Source organism: Polyodon spathula, chromosome 1, assembly GCF_017654505.1.
Source record: "Polyodon spathula isolate WHYD16114869_AA chromosome 1, ASM1765450v1, whole genome shotgun sequence".
Taxonomy (NCBI): Eukaryota; Metazoa; Chordata; class Actinopteri; order Acipenseriformes; family Polyodontidae; genus Polyodon; species Polyodon spathula.
The window spans coordinates 47,410,991-47,429,203 of NC_054534.1; the positions used below are offsets into that span (position 1 = coordinate 47,410,991).

Genomic DNA, 18,213 nt, shown 5'->3' on the forward strand with positions numbered 1-18,213 from the left:
GAGGGGTATTGCTGCAGAACGCGGGTTCTCACAGCATATCTCACAGAAGGTAGCTCACACAGGTTTCTTTTTTGTTTGTTTTTTATAATGTGCCCACTTACATTATTGGATATAATCGACATGTTTTCATATTGTTATTTTTTATTTGCCATTTCTTCGTAACATTATAGTGATCTTAGGTTGTATATAAATTTGACAGCCGGGGTATTGAAACTTCCCACCAGACAGGCATGTTCGCTTCTCGTTCTCATTTTGGTCAGTTTCACTGTTACGCCGCCTGTGGCTACAGAATACAGAACTGGATCCAATTAAGCGATAGAGCCCGTCGATACGGACTCTACCCTGTGGTAGATGACAGCGACAGGAGTTCTGAGTCCCGAGTCGTAGGCGAGGGCGCTAACGAAAGTCAAGGTCATCTACCACACGGTACAGCCCGCATCGAGAGTGCTATATCGCTATTAGAAAACGATTTATTTCTTTATTTTCTCTTTTAAAAAAAACAAAAAAACTTTAAAACCTATATTTACCTTGAACTTCTGATATTTCGCTGGGTAACCCACTAAGGAAAATAGTCCTTAACATAATTAGAAATTATAAAAACGACATACACGTAGAGAACAACGTTATTATTATTAAAATTATTATTATTTAGCCAACATATTTATTTATTGGGGTCTTGCTCTTTCTTATTATAATTTATCTGGACATTACATATAATTGTTGAATAGTCCGTCTAGTATTGAGCCAGACTCGAAACTTGCTGTTGGAGGCGGGGCGTCATTCAACCAGGCAGGGAGTCGATTGGCTGCTGCAGAAAGAACTGAAACGGGGTTGGGAGCTTGACTGGCTGGTTTTGAGAGAGGGTGTTGTTTGGATCCATCTGATGACATAATTGTGGACCAGTCATGTATTTTCTGGTGATTTGCTGTCCAGTAGCTGGGAATTGAGCCTTCCTTACGGTGTCTTGGCAGAGACATGATTTCTCTTGTCTGTAGACCAACGTCAGAAAGTATGTTTAAGTAGCTTTTTATGTTATCATATTAGAATATTAGGGGAATAAACTGGTGTTCATGGGCGGATTGATTTAAAATCTAATTCACAGTTAAGCACTTCAACAATCCAGCGGACATCTATGCAAAATGTAAGCCCGCTAGATCTGGAAGCTGATTCGTTGTTCGCAATCAATCGTTTTCTAACATCTGTTATAATCCGCCACAAGTGAATTCGGATCCGATCCCATTTTTTGTTCTTGTTAGTGCAACCAGCCCCTGGAGCGGCCGGTTGTTCCATATATTATTTAGTGGACGGTTCTGTACTGTACACGCTCAAAAATGAAACCAATCTGTAACGCATTTCTTTCAGGAGAAGCCAACTCTGGGTACGAATGTTTAGTGATTGTATTTCTTAATATGTTTTTTCTGCTGACAGTCCTGTGTGATTTAGCTGCGATACGTTTTCATTAATCGGTGTTTTTCTTGCACAAAGTGGTAACGCCTTCCCGCTCCCCGATATAACGATTCCTAGATGTGGTACTTTTCGTGTATTGCATTTGATGCCGTCAGCTAGAAGAATTGGAGTTGATTCTAATTATAAATTAACTGTTTGGTGATTTTTTATAATATATTTTTTTTATCGTTTTCGGCATCTTTTGCGGGCCTATTGTCGGACCAGTTCTGACATGACATTTTTTCCTTTCTGGTCCGACTTCAAAAAGACGTCAGACTTCAAGCACAGTTCACTGTGAACGTTCGCCTTGTTGAACGCACCGGTCTCTAATCGTTTTTTTTTTCGAAAAAAAAAGCCGAGAAAACTTTTCAATGGCCGAGTGAGAGAGAAGCCGAAAAAAAGAGGAGTTGAGTGTGAGCAATACATAGTTCCTTCGCCATAGACATAGCATGGACATAAACAAACAATATAGCTGCTTCCGCATCCAACGCTCAAATAATATAACGGATATTTGCAGAGCTTTTTGAGATGTTACAGTAATAAAATAATGACTTGGATCGCATTGTTGAGGAGTTTGGTGATAAAACGAGTGATCAGCAGATGATTGATTAATTAATCAGTATGCACGACTATGAGGGATGTAATAAATATACAGCTAACAAGCGGTGGGGCGGGGCTGGAGATGCAGTACGGAGTGTCTTGTTGATATGCAGTGCATTTTAAACCTGTTTTACTGTGAATAAAAATACTTTTAAACAGCCCGTGTGAAAATAAATTGGACATGACGCGTCTAACAGGCGCTGAAAAAATGGACCGCAAAGGGTTAAACAGCTTGTTCAGTGGTAACAACGCATTGGGTGCTGAAGTAAACTGCAGCTACATGAATGTGACAACGCGCCTCGTTCAACTTTGACCTTTGTACACAAGAAGCAGTTTAAAGTATATTTATGTGAATTTAAAGCAAGATTGCCTGTTTTGATGTTTATATATGATACATGTATTGATTTGGTTACCAACAAACAAACACAAATCCTTTCATGTTTTTGCCCCGCCCCAAGTGTAAAACTATTCTCCGACAGCAGAGAAACAATCATAGAGACAATCCGTGTTTTCCAAAGCAAAGTCCTACCAGTCTCAGAAGTGTCAGCACCAGTCTTACCAGCCTCAGCAGTGTCAGCACCAGTCTTACCAGTCTCAGCAGTGTCAGCACCAGTCTTACCAGTCTCAGCAGTGTCAGCACCAGTCTTACCAGTCTCAGCAGTGTCAGCACCAGTCTTACCAGTCTCAGCAGTGTCAGCACCAGTCTTACCAGTTCTAGCACTGCAACACCAATCTTACCAGTCTCAGCAGTGTCAGCACCGGTCTTACCAGTTCTAGCACTGCAACACCAATCTTACCAGTCTCAGCAGTGGCGGCACCAGTCTTACCAGTCCCAGCAGTAGCAGCACCAGTTTTACCAGTTCCAGCTGTAGCATCAGTGTCACCAGTCTCAGCATTAACTTCAGAAGCAGTGAATCAAATGCATATCTCTTAATGAAGGTATAAACCCATCTACTTATTCATATTTATAAGTTATATTCTTCTTATCTTTTAATATCACCTATTTCTAACAGTGTGAGTAAAGTAATTTTAGGTTAGTGTTTTTGCTGGGAGATTGAAATATGTGTCATCAAATTTCAAACATCATCCAAGGTGGTCACTTGGTAAAAAGAATTAGCAACTTATATTGCTGTGCAGTTTGCATTAATAGTCTCCAGGCTTCATGAACAGGATATGCAGGTGGGGGCTTTTTAGACAAAAATTTGATTTTTGCCTCAGTAAAACTCTGTTCCTATCTATATCCCTGATAAGGGTGATAAATTTAGGTATTAAAACAAAGTTTATTTCATAACAATAACCTAATCCTAAACCTAAGATTAGTGGGGTATTATGGTCACGTGGTAGGGGTGCTGAGCACTAGGTAAATCACGAGTTGCGTGTGCAGCAGTACTCTGTGAGCTACCCTGTGTGAGCTATGCTGTGTGAGCTACGCTGTGTGAGCTATGCTGTGTGAGCTACGCTGTGTGAGCTATGCTGTGTGAGCTACCCTGTGTGAGCTACGCTGTGTGAGCAATGCTGTGTGAGCTGCACTGTGTGAGCTACCCTGTGTGAGCTATGCTGTGTGAGCTATGCTGTGTGAGCTGCACTGTGTGAGCTACCCTGTGTGAGCTATACTGTGTGAACTCCCCTGTGTGAACTATACTGTGTGAGCTACCCTGTGTGAGCTAATCTGTGTGAGCTGCACTGTGTGAGCTATGCTGTGTGAACTCCCCTGTGTGAGCTATGCTGTGTGAGCTATACTGCGTGAGCTATGCTGTGTGAGCTACCCTGTGTGAACTCCCCTGTGTGAGCTATACTGTGTGAACTCCCCTGTGTGAACTATACTGTGTGAGCTATGCTGTGTGAGCTACGCTGTGTGAGCTACGCTGTGTGAGCTATGCTGTGTGAGCTATGCTGTGTGAGCTATGCTGTGTGAGCTATACTGTGTGAGCTATGCTGTGTGAGCTACCCTGTGTGAACTCCCCTGTGTGAACTCCCCTGTGTGAACTATACTGTGTGAGCTATGCTGTGTAAACCCCCCTGTGTGAGCTACTCTGTGTGAGCTATACTGTGTGAGCTATGCTGTGTGAAATCCCCTGTGTGAGCTACGCTGTGTGAGCTATACTGAGTGAGCTATGCTGTGTGAGCTAGACTGTGTGAGCTATGCTGTGTGAGCTATACTGTGTGAGCTATACTGTGTGAGCTATGCTGTGTGAGCTATGCTGTGTGAACTCCCCTGTGTGAGCTATACTGTGTGAACAGAAACGCCGGGTCAAGGGGTGTGCTCGCCCCCCCAATGATAACGTGGGGGGGGGGGGGGGGGGCAATATGTTTTTGCCCCACCCCATACAAGTCTGAGTCTCTTTAAGACATAAAGAAGTATATTTGTATATATTAAAAAAAAACCTTAACCTGAAAAATACGTAAATACAGTATTTACAGAAATATATGAACGTTAACTCCTAATTAAAAAATAAAAAGTTACCAGTACTTTTATTCTTTTACATGTTTTTTTTTTATTATTATTTTTAAGAAGTAGATTGAATCAAACAGTTCCCAAATCGCGTTCGCTTTTATGTAGGCGGTACCTGAAATGAACAACTGTTTTCCAGTAAAGCCTAGGGAATGCGCACATGATCACACCTGTTCCTGTACAGACAGTACAGCATGAATTCAAGCAAAAACAAAGCCTGCACCAGTTCATAAAAAGGTATGTTTGTCAGTGATATAGACCATGCTTGGCAGTATCTGAAAAATTTAGCCAGCACATTTTTCTTTAAAATTGAATGCCTGTAAACTATAAATGTACACAAGTATTTCTGGACTCGCTTTTGTGTTTCAACTTTATTTACTGTTAAATACTGTACATGCAGTCAGTCAGTAAGTCAGTCCACAAAATTTGCTGGACATTTTTGTGAGATTTATTGTAAAACAAAACATTTCTACTTACACATGTAAATAAAATTTATTTCACGTTTCTGCCATTTCAGATCGGTATTTTGGTTAAATAAGAAAATGGAGCGCTGTTCACAGAATTAGGCAAGAATAAACTTGGTACAGCTTATGACAGCACAGTGGGGTTTTTTGTTCATTTTTTTCTAGAATGCGGTCATAAATAACAGAATGAGAGCTATATTGCTGTGCAGTACACTATAGAGTCAACATGCGTTCATAACAAGACGGATCACCAAATGACAGAATAAATCTGCATATATAGCACAGGGCTAGAAATAAGACACCCATTCCATAGCAATTTGAGTCATTTCAGGTTTTACGACCTGCAGGCTCTTATAGATTCTACTGATGAAGTAGAGAATCAATCAGTGTAGTTTGGAAATACAAGGTTAATAGACAAGGGTTTTTTTTGTTTGTTTTTTTTCCCCTTATATAAAATTCATATTTTTTAGACCATAGAATAAATATAGCTATATATTTAAGTTAAAACGTCTATTTAAGTTACAGCAGCACAAATTAAAGATTAAAATGATCGTTTATTCTGTAACATCATGAAGCAAAATAGCTAACAATATGCCTAGAATGTAACAAATATTTTATTTTATATCTAGAGCTAGCCTATCTGATCTGTTAGTGTTAACACTAGCTGAGCTGTTTGTGCTACTGTATGTATCAGCTAGTCAAGCCCAGTTGATTGTTTTTTGACATTATCGTAGCAGCAGTCCTGTTTTCAGCTCCCCTTACCATGGTTTGCCACTTTAACTGAATTAAATAAATGATGTTAAAACAGTTAATGTTTTCTTGGATGAAGAAACCAAACAGTAAGATATGTCGATCAAATGCTGTGCTTGTTTGTGGTTAGGTGTGGTACATGTGTATGGACACGGTATTTAAAAGGTGTCTCTGCCCTCTAAGTGAAATATTCTTTGTCTTTTTCTTAAAAGTAAAGTAGAAGTAAAAACTAACTGAAGCATTTCGTCTACCATTTTTTCTCAAATACTTCTCTGGTGAAGTGGAACTACAGCATCGCTGTGTGTTTATAATGCGCTGACAGATGACGGCAGTGTGTTGTTCGGGCGATAATCGAACAACAGCCTGCTGTCTTGAGGTTTTCAGTCGAGCGATGGATAAACTGGCGTTGTGTTATTTTCAGGTACGTGGTAAAATGTGGTAAGTAGCGCATGCCTAGACAACTTTCGTTAAGAAAGCAGGGAAGCACCCATTCACAGGTTGTTGTTGTTTTGTTTTTTTTAGAGAAACTGATTATTTGTTTCCAGTTTAAGATTGCAAAAAAACTAATGTATAATTAATGGTAAATGCATCTCTGTTTGACAACAGGAAAACACCCATCAAATTGCAATTGATTGCACCTGTACCAAAACCTGACAGCGTACCACATTCAGTGTGACAGCATACCTCTTTCTGACATTACACGGGTCAAGTTTTGGTACCGGTTCAGTATTAATAAAAATGGAGAACTGTACATCATATTAAGCTTTATAAGTATGCAAGCTGGGATAAATCGGTTTTTTGAATGACCCACCGTGCAGCAGAAAGTGAATTTAGCGAAAGACGCAGCATTTAACAATGCTAACAATATATTCGCAGCAGTAATTTAAACAAAATTAAGACAGAGTGGAAAAGACAAAACAACATACTATCCTCCAGTAACACCAGCATAGTTGGTAGAGAAGCTAAACAAACAAAAAAGGTTCCGGCAAGGCACAAAGCGAGCATTCTCACACTGATGCCTCTGCACGCCCCTTCTGGCAGTACAGTAGTCAATACAGTTCATTCAGATCATGTTTCATCTCTCACTCAGGCAACATCCGGTTCTGTCTGTCACTCACTCTCCAACTCTCTTCCTGCGCTCAGGCATGCTGCACTCCTATTTCTCTTTTTTGACTAAACCGTGACCTTCATCCACCTTCACCAATCCTGGGCGTGCCATTCAGACATCAATCTCCCAGCAGCATTCTGGGGGTGCAAATGCATGTCCTGGATTGGTTTGCTGGGACAGACTGGCAACCAACACTCCCTGCCCCCCCACCCCCTCCTTGCTAGCTAGTGGCATGGCACACCAAAACACGAAAACATAAAGGGCCAGTCAACAAGTCCTTTTGTAGCCTAAATGCCTGGGTCGTTGCACAATTCTGCCCTTAGTTCCTCTTCCTCGAGGGACCTAGTCTAGAAAATGATCCGGGAGTTTGCGCTGTAGTCCGGGTCGCTGTCTCCTTGATGGCCTGGGACTCTCAGCTACTGCTTGCAGGGGACTGCTGTCAGGGTCAAGTGGTGGTTGATTACCAGGCAAGGCGGATTCAGGAACAGGGGGTTGAGGAAGGGGGTTGCCGCTGGGGTAGGCTACTCACAGGGTGCAGGAGGTGGATTCCTAGATGGCAGGGCAGTGGGCCAGCAGAACCAGTGGCAGGTGGATGTCCCAGTCCTTTTGGGGACTTGCGGTGGTGATGGCTGGTTGAATGACCTGGGTGCAGTCAAACCGCTTAACCAGCATATCACTTTGTGGCAGAAGGGGGTGGTCCTGATTTTATGGATCCTCAGGTGCCGGCACATCTCCGTGAAGACCCAGGACTCGAAGTTCCGTCCCTGGTCAGAGTGGAGCTCCTGGGGGCCACCGAACTGGCTGAAGAACCCCTCCAACAGTGTATTTGTTACACCAAAGTGGCCGGTGCCTGGAGTGCCATGACCTCAAGGTGTGTTTGACCACCACCTGCCACCTCACTTCCTCCAGTCGCTGGCTCTCCATTGCCTCTGTAGGACCCTGTCCCTCACGCTCAGGCTGGTCTATTGTGTCTACAGCCCTCTTGTGGCGGCTGAGCTCCTGGGCCACCTGTTCTCAAGGGGGCCTGCACTGTTCAATTAGCCACTGCATCACCGGTCCCATTTTTCAGGCCCCCTCGTGGCTCCGCCTCCTGCCAGCCGGATCCACTAGCACCAGCTCCTTGCACTGCGCCTCGTCGGTCTATGTCACCTCCAGATCCTGTTCCTGTGCTTCAGCCACGGCAACTCTGTCTCCTGGGCTTCCCTTTGCACAGTGTGTGTAGCCCTCTCTGGCACATGGTCAGCGGGATTGGGCATCAGTGTTTGCATGGTGGGCTCCAGCCTGATGCTTAAATGAAGGACTGGAGCTGCTTGATCCAGTTAGCGACCTCTCCCTCCAGTTCCCAGAATGACAGGAGCCAGGACTTTTGCTGAGGACCTTCTCCCCCCGGTCGGGGGGACACATTGTTGGGGGACGAATGTCACAGGGACAACATATTGGGGGGACGCATTGTCGGAGGACGAACGTCACAGGGATGACGTGTCGGGGGGATGCATTGTCACCGTACAAACTATCGTAGACCCGACTTCAACAGCTACGTGTCTTAAACCTCCACAAATGCACAGTCTGTTTGGTAACAGGTTTGACTATATATTTTGTGCCACCTTGTGGACTGGCTGCCGGGTCTGCCTAATGTTAAAAATTCCGCCAGCAACCTGGCCGTTTAATTCTTTTTACCCAGACACTGCTGGTACCATTCGAAAGAGGAGAGTCAGAGCTTCAAAATGAGGTCGTATTCATGTATTTATGGCATTGGACCATGTCAGGAGAGAGCCGTGAGAGCCGTGAATGTGTTTTGCAATGTCAGTGTCACATTTGTTTGTTGTGTTTGTGGATCAGATGCACGAGACAAGTCAACTGTTAGGGTTAGGTTGCCATGGTTACCACCTTGCAGGGCTTTTAGCCACAGTAAATAGCTCCATCTTGCACCACATGATCAGAGTTCCTGGAAGAAATAGTTTGAATGTGTTTTTTGTTTTTTCTTTTTGTTTTTCGTTTGCACATTTTTCAATTGTTCAGTTTAAATTTTATAAACAATAAATAATGGGCTTTTCTAAAAAGCATCACTTTTTCTGTGGTTTTTGTTATCTGTATTGAACAGTGTGAGTCTCAGACTTTTAAGCTTGTTTGTTATGAAAGCCTAGTGTGTGCACATTCATTTATAGTTACAGTTATAGGCACAAATCTAACAACAGTAAAGAAAACAGGCGAAACTAGCTTGGACTGTAAAGAGTTAAGAAGGTAGCTTTGTAGGCTGTTGGGGGAGTTGTATTGGTTTAGTTTCACTTTCATGTTCTGTAAAGCAACCTCCTCTGTCCTCGGTTATTTATGGCTTGTATTTGACATGTTTTTTTGTACTGGGACACCCCCTGAAAGGTTTGGGGATGGTGTTCAGGCTGACTTGGCATCAAATTCGGCTGGGCAGAGGGACTCATTCCGGAGTTCATTGTGAACCAGTAAAGTGCCCCTGTAGGGATGGCAGTGTGCTGGCAGCTCGCCTAGGAACATCCCTGCAGGCAGTGAAACAGTAAAACTTAAGTGGTCTGGTAACAGTATGCATGCTGGCTCCCACCCAATTTACTGCCTCACACCAGGGGTCTGATAAATGAGCCGAGCTGCTACTTTAAGAAACCAATTGACTCAAAAACAAACAAACACTTGTTTATGGTTACATACAATGCTGACTTCTGTGTCTTCATTGGGGTCCACATCAGGGAGGTATACTCCCCTCCCACAAACACAATATGTTGTGTTGTATTAAGGAGATACCCACCAAACTCTAGTCTCCATCTTTTGGCCTTGTGAGTCCTCTGAAAAGTCCATTAACTACTAGAAGAAGAATTGGAACACACATTTGCTGGTTTCTTAGTGAATATCCAGCAGCTATATGAACTCTGAATGTACTGTTTTTATTTATTCTTAAATCAGCAAAACCAGATCCTCAGCCAGCATTGCAGTCTCTTACCAGCAGGTTGAGTTGAAAACTAGAACTAGCAGCTCTAAACTAGAGAACCCGTGCTATAGAAATGCTAAAAAGAAACTACAAAAATTTTACACAGACTTCTTGTTGAAATGTTTGTAAGAATTGTTCTGCTCTTTAAAATTTCTGTAACTTTAAGCTTGAGTGTTTTGGTATGTATATATATAAAAAAAACAACTATGTAATATTAAGCACTGTCATATTTGTTTTTAACGTCACTTTTAAAAAAATATATGTCTGGACTCAATATTTTTAAAATACACTGCAAAATCTTTAACCATTTTATATACTGCAGATTTTTTAAATATGAATTTTAATGTTCATGAAAGGTGAGGGATAATGGCTACAGTTTAGCAACTTATCAGTACAGTTTTGTGAGCACACCACCATAGGCCATGGCAAATTAGATGCCAATTGAAAAGTATTTTTGTGGTCTCTTGGGGTGAAATACATATAAAGCTAGTGAATTAATCAGCAGCACTACCAAGGCCCCTAACAAAATAAGTACAGTACTAATACTGTGTGTATCTGTATCTCTCTCTCTCTCTCTCTCTCTCTCTCTCTCTCTCTCTCTCTCTCTCTCTCTCTCTCTCTCTCTCTCTATCTATATATATATATATATATATATATATATATATATATATATATATATATATTTTACACATTTTCACACAATTGATCAAAACGACTGTGGCGCTTAAAAGAAGGCGCCGTTTATACGAGGGGGGCCTTTATTAATAATACTACGATTTTCAAATGCTGCAATATTTTATTACATGATTTATGACATTTTAGAAATATCGCATTGCTTATTTTCTGTAATACGGTAGCCTACTTGTATGTAGCAGTGTGTGTGGCTAACCTACTTTGACTACAGTGCATTTATCGGTGACAGTTACCGAGAACCTATTAGGTGTGAGTTGGAAGGTCAGGGGAGTGCTGTATCATCGAATCAGGAGTGTGTATTGGTTGTTAAAGGGTGGGACAATGCTGATGTGGCAGTTCAATCCAAGAGTGTGACGTATATGTTTTTCTCCACCAAAACCTATATCCTACTTGGTTATTTTTTTCCTCATTGTAACTTGCTTGTTTGTAATTTCTCTGCAAGAAAAACCGAAACTAAACTCTCATACTCGAAAGTAAGAACATTGTTTTTGTTTGTACGGCATTGAGTACGGGAATTACAATTGAACTAAAAACAAAACTACAAAACCACCTATAAGAACTTCAGACGGACTGCTGTTCTGTGCGTTAGCTTGTTTTTTCTTTCAGAACTGTACTACCATAAACTAAAATGTGCTTACAATGCATGTGTACGTTAGTTTGCAATATACGTGCTAGATTGAGACTCCCGTCTTTTTGTGGACGTTACATGTACACGGTCAGTGATTCGCGTTTATTTCGTTATTCTGTGTGTGTGTGTGTTTTTTTAAGTAGAGGGAGAAAAAAATTACCTGCATGTTTGTTTATTGCTAGCGGCGTTTATTCGAGGGCGGCCTCTATTATAAAGCTGATATATGACTGTGGCGTCAATACTGATATATATATATATATATATATATATATATATATATATATATATATATATATATATATATATATATAGACATACACACACACACACACACACACACACACACATAGATTGGTAGTGTATTTAATGTTTTCATACAGCTCCAAAGAGTACGTTGGTTTTCCTAAATAGCATATCATTTTAAACATTAAGTACAATAATTACAGTGCATACGACATACACATTTGCACAGTAATTGTAATAATCTAGACTTTTCATATTAATAATTAACTATTTGAATACTGTGCACTACATTAGTGCATATAATTCAAATAGTTAATTATTGATATAGCCAACAAAATGTGTATTATACCCATGTTTATAAATACCGAGAGAGAGAGAGAGAGAGAGAGAGAGAGAGAGATTTATAACCAACCAACTATAGAATCACAATAAAACTATTTTGCAAAGTACCAGCATTACAGAGTAGCTGGGTGGTCCATAATCCTGCTTCACAATGTATTGCTTGTGTTTTGTTTTGTTTTTAACTCATGAATTTTCAATGTAATAATTGGTAAGCACAGTTATACACATTTTATTGTGACAGCATTCAAGCACCTGGCAGTAGCTTTGAATCAAACACTGTATTCAGCACAGCTGCTTCATCTGTATTAGCTACTATATGCTGAAATAAAACAATTACAGCTTTATTTGGCATAGTCACAAAAAGAATTAAAGTGGAAATGTGATATAAAACATAACTCTTATCTTTTCTGGCTGCAGCAGAACAGTTGGATTAATAATACAAAATGTATAACACCTGCCATAACCCTGTCAATAGGGTGTATGGGCCACAACGGGCTGCCAGGAAACAGTGATTCAGCAGTTACAGATACAGAAGCACCTGCCAACCAAGTGTTTCTGGTTAACTATCTATAAAAGTAAACTCTCCTGTATTGCCCATAGTAACTGACTTGCAAAATGCATATTTCATGTATTACAGAGTTAATACATTATCAAGTATACTATTTGCAAAACAAATGAATGAGTCATACAAGGGACAGGGCATTATGTGTGTTTCCAACCCGTCGATGGAGGTAGCCTGTGTAAAATCTGAGGAATTGCTCATCAAGGTAGCACAGGTAGCTAAAGCCAAGAGACAACACAGCATGCCCGGGAACACCATGCATAGTTAGGAATATAGGAGTACAAACCGAATCATATTAAAAATATCCAAGCAATTCTGATTAAAATATACAAAATAAATATATCAGAAATGTACAGTAACTGTATTTTCTAAAATATATTATTTGCACATGATATATTTAGGTATTTTTATGTATTGAATTTTGTAATGCCCAAAATTAATTTGCGACACACTGTAGTTTAGGTTTGTATAATCTAGCTAGTTTCATTTCACTTATTACACATTACAATCACAAATCCTTATTAATTATCTCATAAAAATGTAATGTCTAAGCATACTAAGATCTGCATATCAGAAATACACACAATTGTCATCCTGGTTAAACTGACTATGTTATTGCTCTTCCAGTCTCTGCACTTGTCAGCAAGGTATGTTATCCTGGGGTAACAGTTTACTTACTACTGTATTATGTGCTATTATTCCCGTTTGTGGAAAAAACATACATACTTATATACATACACACACACACACATACAGTACATAATGTTATATGTTTTCATTGACCGGAGTAACCTGCATCTTGGAAAAAAGCGTGCGTAACATGTGATGTTGATGCTTATGTGATGTCTTTTGGCCACATCTCACTTAAAATAAAATAACATATTAAAAATAATAAGATTCAATTTTTAACTAAACTCTCAAGAACCAGGTAACTTCTTATTACATTATATTTTACCAGCTTTCCTTACTGTGATATTCTGATCATGCTGCATTGTCTCTTGGCTCTCAGTTACTTGTGTAACTTTGATGAGCAATCATCACAGTTGGGTTTTGCACAGATGACCTTTATATACAGCAGGGGTCGCCAGCCTATGGCTCCTGAGTCATACACAAAAAAAGGTTTTATTTTTTTAAGATCATACTAGTAGCATCCACACAAATGTACCGCTGTCCGACTCAGTCATCACAAATACCTCACTGTTCTTTTAGGTCCACCTGCCCTCGGCTCTTATTAGGGTTTCTTTTCCTGGGTTTGATTTGCTGTAACGCCTGGTGTAGCGGGTGTATGATTTCAGCAGATTATCATAGATGCATGTCACAAAGACGGCTGCAGTGAGTGATGTCAGACCAGAACCAGGAACCAACACAAAATAAACAAAGAGGTGGAGTTTTGGTGAAGCTGAGCGCTTGTTTGCGCTCAGCTTTTAATAAATGAACCGACAGAAAATAAAAGGTTGTAAGACAAACAACACAGGACACAGCAGTTTAGTCAAAATAAAGAGACAAACAAAACTGACTACAAAGACAAACACGGTGAGCTGATATTATTATTTACGATCACTATTATTACCTCCGTCTCCAATCCCCTTCTCCACTCACCGAACACACAACCCCGAGTGAGTGAAAACATGCTGGTTTTATGCAGCTGTACCAAGACTCGGTTGCAATCATTCAATTGGAGTCTCGGTACAACTGCACGTGAATTACTAAAGTGCAATTCCCTGTGCTCACATATTATTACATTTTACCTGCACGTGAAGTGCTGTGCAATCCTTGTGCCTAAATACAAATATAAATTTTAAACATGTGTGCGCATAGCCCATATTATATCCTGTGTACCAATGACTATACACCAAACTTAACATGCAACATGCAACATACAACACCGAAATACACACGAGGGCGGGGCAAACTTGCCACAGTGCATCCGACCTATTTTCAGTTAGTTATATAATGTAAAGAGCGGGGAGCCCTCTCATGTTCTTTTTGAGGTACTGAAAAGGAGATTTTCGCAGGGTTTATTAAAACGGCAGACTGAACCATTGTAGTAACATGAAGGGTAAGATAGTGTAAGAATGTATTTATTATTTTTACCTCCTCTGCGGTCTGTATTTGACCCAGCAACCTTTGGCACTAAAGGCAGACACACTACAGTTTCGCTAAAGAGGAATCCACCCCTAGCGGAATTGTAATCATGTCTTTATGCACACATTTAAAATATTGCCGATTTAAAATGGTTTATATTGATAGATGACAAATGATAGTATTGGTTGTGAAATGTTTATTTGAATTCCTCTTAATCTCATTCAATGTATATCATGAGATAACTGAATAGCGATTCTGACAGGAAAATAAATATAACACATATCGTTCAAATATAGGGAAGGGCAATTGGAAACGCAGTTGAGGATTGTGTTGGGAACCTGTGTGAATACCGTGTTTTATTTGTATTTTCTGTTTGGGCCTGTTTGTATGTGTGAGACCAGCTAATGTGATTGTATGAGGGGCTGCGAAGATTCGCTGCGTGGCGGGGTCCATTTATTTTCATCTGTGTATTTTTTTATTTAAACAAAAGGTGACCAGTCTTCTCTCTGCTTTGTATAGGTGGGAGGTGACTGATTATTATATTATATATTATATATTATATAATATTGCAGATTTAAAATGGTTTATATTGATAGATGACAAATGATAGTATTGGTTGTGAAATGTTTATTTGAATTCCTCTTAATCTCATTCAATGTATATCATGAGATAACTGAATAGCGATTCTGACAGGAAAATAAATATAACACATATCGTTCAAATATAGGGAAGGGCAATTGGAAACGCAATTGAGGATTGTGTTGGGAACCTGTGTGAATACCGTGTTTTATTTGTATTTTCTGTTTGGGCCTGTTTGTATGTGTGAGACCAGCTAATGTGATTGTATGAGGGGCTGTGAAGATTCGCTGCATGGCGGGGTCCATTTATTTTCTTTTGTGTATTTTTTTATTTAAACAAAAGGTGACCAGTCTTCTCTCTGCTTTGTATAGGTGGGAGGTGACTGATTATTTTTTTGTATGTGTTATGTTTTTTTTACCACAGGTAAATCTAGTGTTTTTATTTTCCCTTTTTATAAATCTTATTGTCTTATATATTTGTCATAATGTAATTTTTGTACATTATGTCTGTACAGTTAAGATTATTATTAGACTTTGCATAGGTGATCATCCTGGATATGCTGGTTTAATGTAATGTATATTACAAAGCATGCTATAAGTGCTGCCCAGCCTGTGCACCATGTGAAGGAGGTGGATGTACTCTATGTGTTATGTTTTTATCACAGAGGCAAAATTAAAAAGAGGGAATCTGATTCTACAATCATTCCATCAAACACAGTTTTCGCGCCAGGAGTGGCATAAAGTCACCCAACATCAATGTGAAAGACTGGTGGAGAGCATGCCGAGAAGCATGAAAGCTGTGCTTGAAAATCAGGGTTATTCCACCAAATATTGATTTCTGAACTCTTCTTAAGTTAAAACATTAGTATTGTGTTGTTTAAAAATGAATCTGAACTTATTTTCTTTGTATTATTCGAGGTCTGACAACACTGCATCTTTTTTGTTATTTTGACCAGTTGTCATTTTCTGCAAATAAATGCTCTAAATGACAATATTTTTATTTGGAATTTGGGAGAAATGTTGTCAGTAGTTTATAGAATAAAACAAAAATGTTCATTTTACCCAAACACATACCTATAAATAGTAAAAGCGGAGAAACTGATAATTTTGCAGTGGTCTCTTAATTTTTTCCAGAGCTGTATATATATATAATATATATATATATATATATATATATATATATATATATATATATATATATATATATATATATTATATATAATTATATAGACTAGTAATGTATGTTGGGGGTGTATTCTGATATTTTCAACATGGGTTAATAATTGTATCTGTACCTTGTGTGTGTGTTTACAATGCTCCACATTGCCCAGGCAGTGTCTTTCCCACAGACATGTCCTTCCTCTGATATACCAAAATATGAGGAAGTTCAGCTATGCTATTGTTATATGTTTCTTGTGTTTTTTTTTTTTTTTTTTTTATAAAGCCCGATTCACACGGGACCTTGGGAGGTTACTACTTCTGCTTTTGACCAACTCAGAGGATATCTGAGGATATCATAGTCCTGTGCTAATCATACTTTATAATGATATTTAAATAAGAAATATGAACCTTTTTAATATATTGTACACCCTCAGTCTCTGACGAAATTCGGCGCAAATTGTAAGCTTGCAATTTATTGGGCATACGTTGCTCTACATTTTCTAGTTGAAAAGTGGAAAGGTATTATAAAGTTATAAGAGCAGCCTAGATGAACTCAAGCCTGTGTCTTCCAACAAGCATGTATTAAAAGCTTTTTAATACATGCTTTCTTATTAAAAACAATAATAACTAACAAGCTAACAAAGAATAACTAAGGGTTAGTATTGGCAGTTTTTTTTTGGGGGGGGGGGAGACATTATTGTTGATATAATGAAAAAGCTGTGTCTGGCATCTATTTGTTTATTTCAAAATAAAGGGGAAAAAATATTTTAAAAGTTTCAGAATTGCACTTCCATTTTATCTAATTTGTTAAATCAGAGATGTTTTTTTATGAAGACTTTCTGATCTATTAAAATCTCTGAGTATTTATAAAAAGGGTGTTTAAACATTTGATCACCAGAGAAAAATATAACGTCGGTCTCTTTTTTATATGCAAGTATAATATAATGTAAAATATATAATAATATATATATATAGATGAATATTATATATATAATATTATATAAATTTATATATCTATAATAGATATATAATATAAATATACGGGTTTTGTCATATTATTGTATGGTTTGCCTAAAGTATTTTTAAAAACATTGCAGTTTTAATATATGTGTCAAGACAATCCGTAACCTCAAATACAGTTCTTCTACATTGTACCCAGAGTATATAGCCCCTAACGATTAGAATGGCTGTAATCGTATTTTAAGGGGGTTCTCAGATTATCAAGTTGGCATTTTGCATAGAAAAACATACCCCATAAAGTTATCAAGTAGAAAGATAGAAATATAAAGCTTCACTGTTAAACAAGGACTTTTCTGATATTTTCAACATGGGTTAATAATGTATGCATTTCTAAAATGAAAATATATATTGGGGAAGAGAGGGAAAAAATGTTATCCAGGAGTGTGATACACTGGTTCTACCCAAGTGGTCTTGGGGGTGGGGGGGTTTGCAATCAACCAATAAAAGTAAAGTGCTGTGGTTCCTTCCTTCTTGCCCTTCTAGGAGAATACACAGCAGGAGCTTTGATCAGGGACCTGGTGTAACTAAAAGAACAGCAGAGTCAGGAGCGAAAACAAAGACCAAATCAAGGTGGCTGGCTTGCTGAGGCTACAGCGAGACGGCGGAAAGAAAAAGGGGCAAGCACACACAGCGTAGAAAGATGGCCTCATCGAGTATAAATTCCACATACCCATACTGCAGAAGGACAGTCTCTGAGACGTTACCAGTGTAGTACAGGGGAAACATGGGCAACCCTGTTATAGCATAGTGAGGGTAGAGCAGAACGTCAACCATTCTGGTGCCTCGCAGAATAGCGGAGGCTGCGAGACACTGCTGCTAGCAGAACTTTTATTTGTAGTTTTATTTACAGTGTTTGTTTTCTCGTGTTATTTTGTCATTTTGGAATTTGGTTATTATTTCATAAAAGAAACTGACTCCACAACTGTGGGAGGAATAGCATTGCTGTAAACCTCCCAGGTATATTCCTGGTGCCACCCCACTGGGGTAAAGAAACTAATAAATTTTGTGCGCCTGTGCGGCGTATCAAACAACTCACTGTCTCCTGTGTGCTTAGTGAACTCCCCACACTCTCCCACAGCAGGTCACAAGTGTTGGTAGGTTGTATGTGTGAAGGCTAAGGCCTCTGTG

At 39.2% G+C, this 18,213-nt stretch overlaps 1 protein-coding gene across 3 annotated transcripts in view; it reads right to left on the reverse strand.

Moving 5' to 3' along the window:
• Nucleotides 1-18,213, reverse strand: part of pax5 (paired box 5) — a 144,808-nt gene that overhangs the window by 106,186 nt on the left and 20,409 nt on the right. The gene's annotated exons all lie outside the window — the stretch shown is intronic.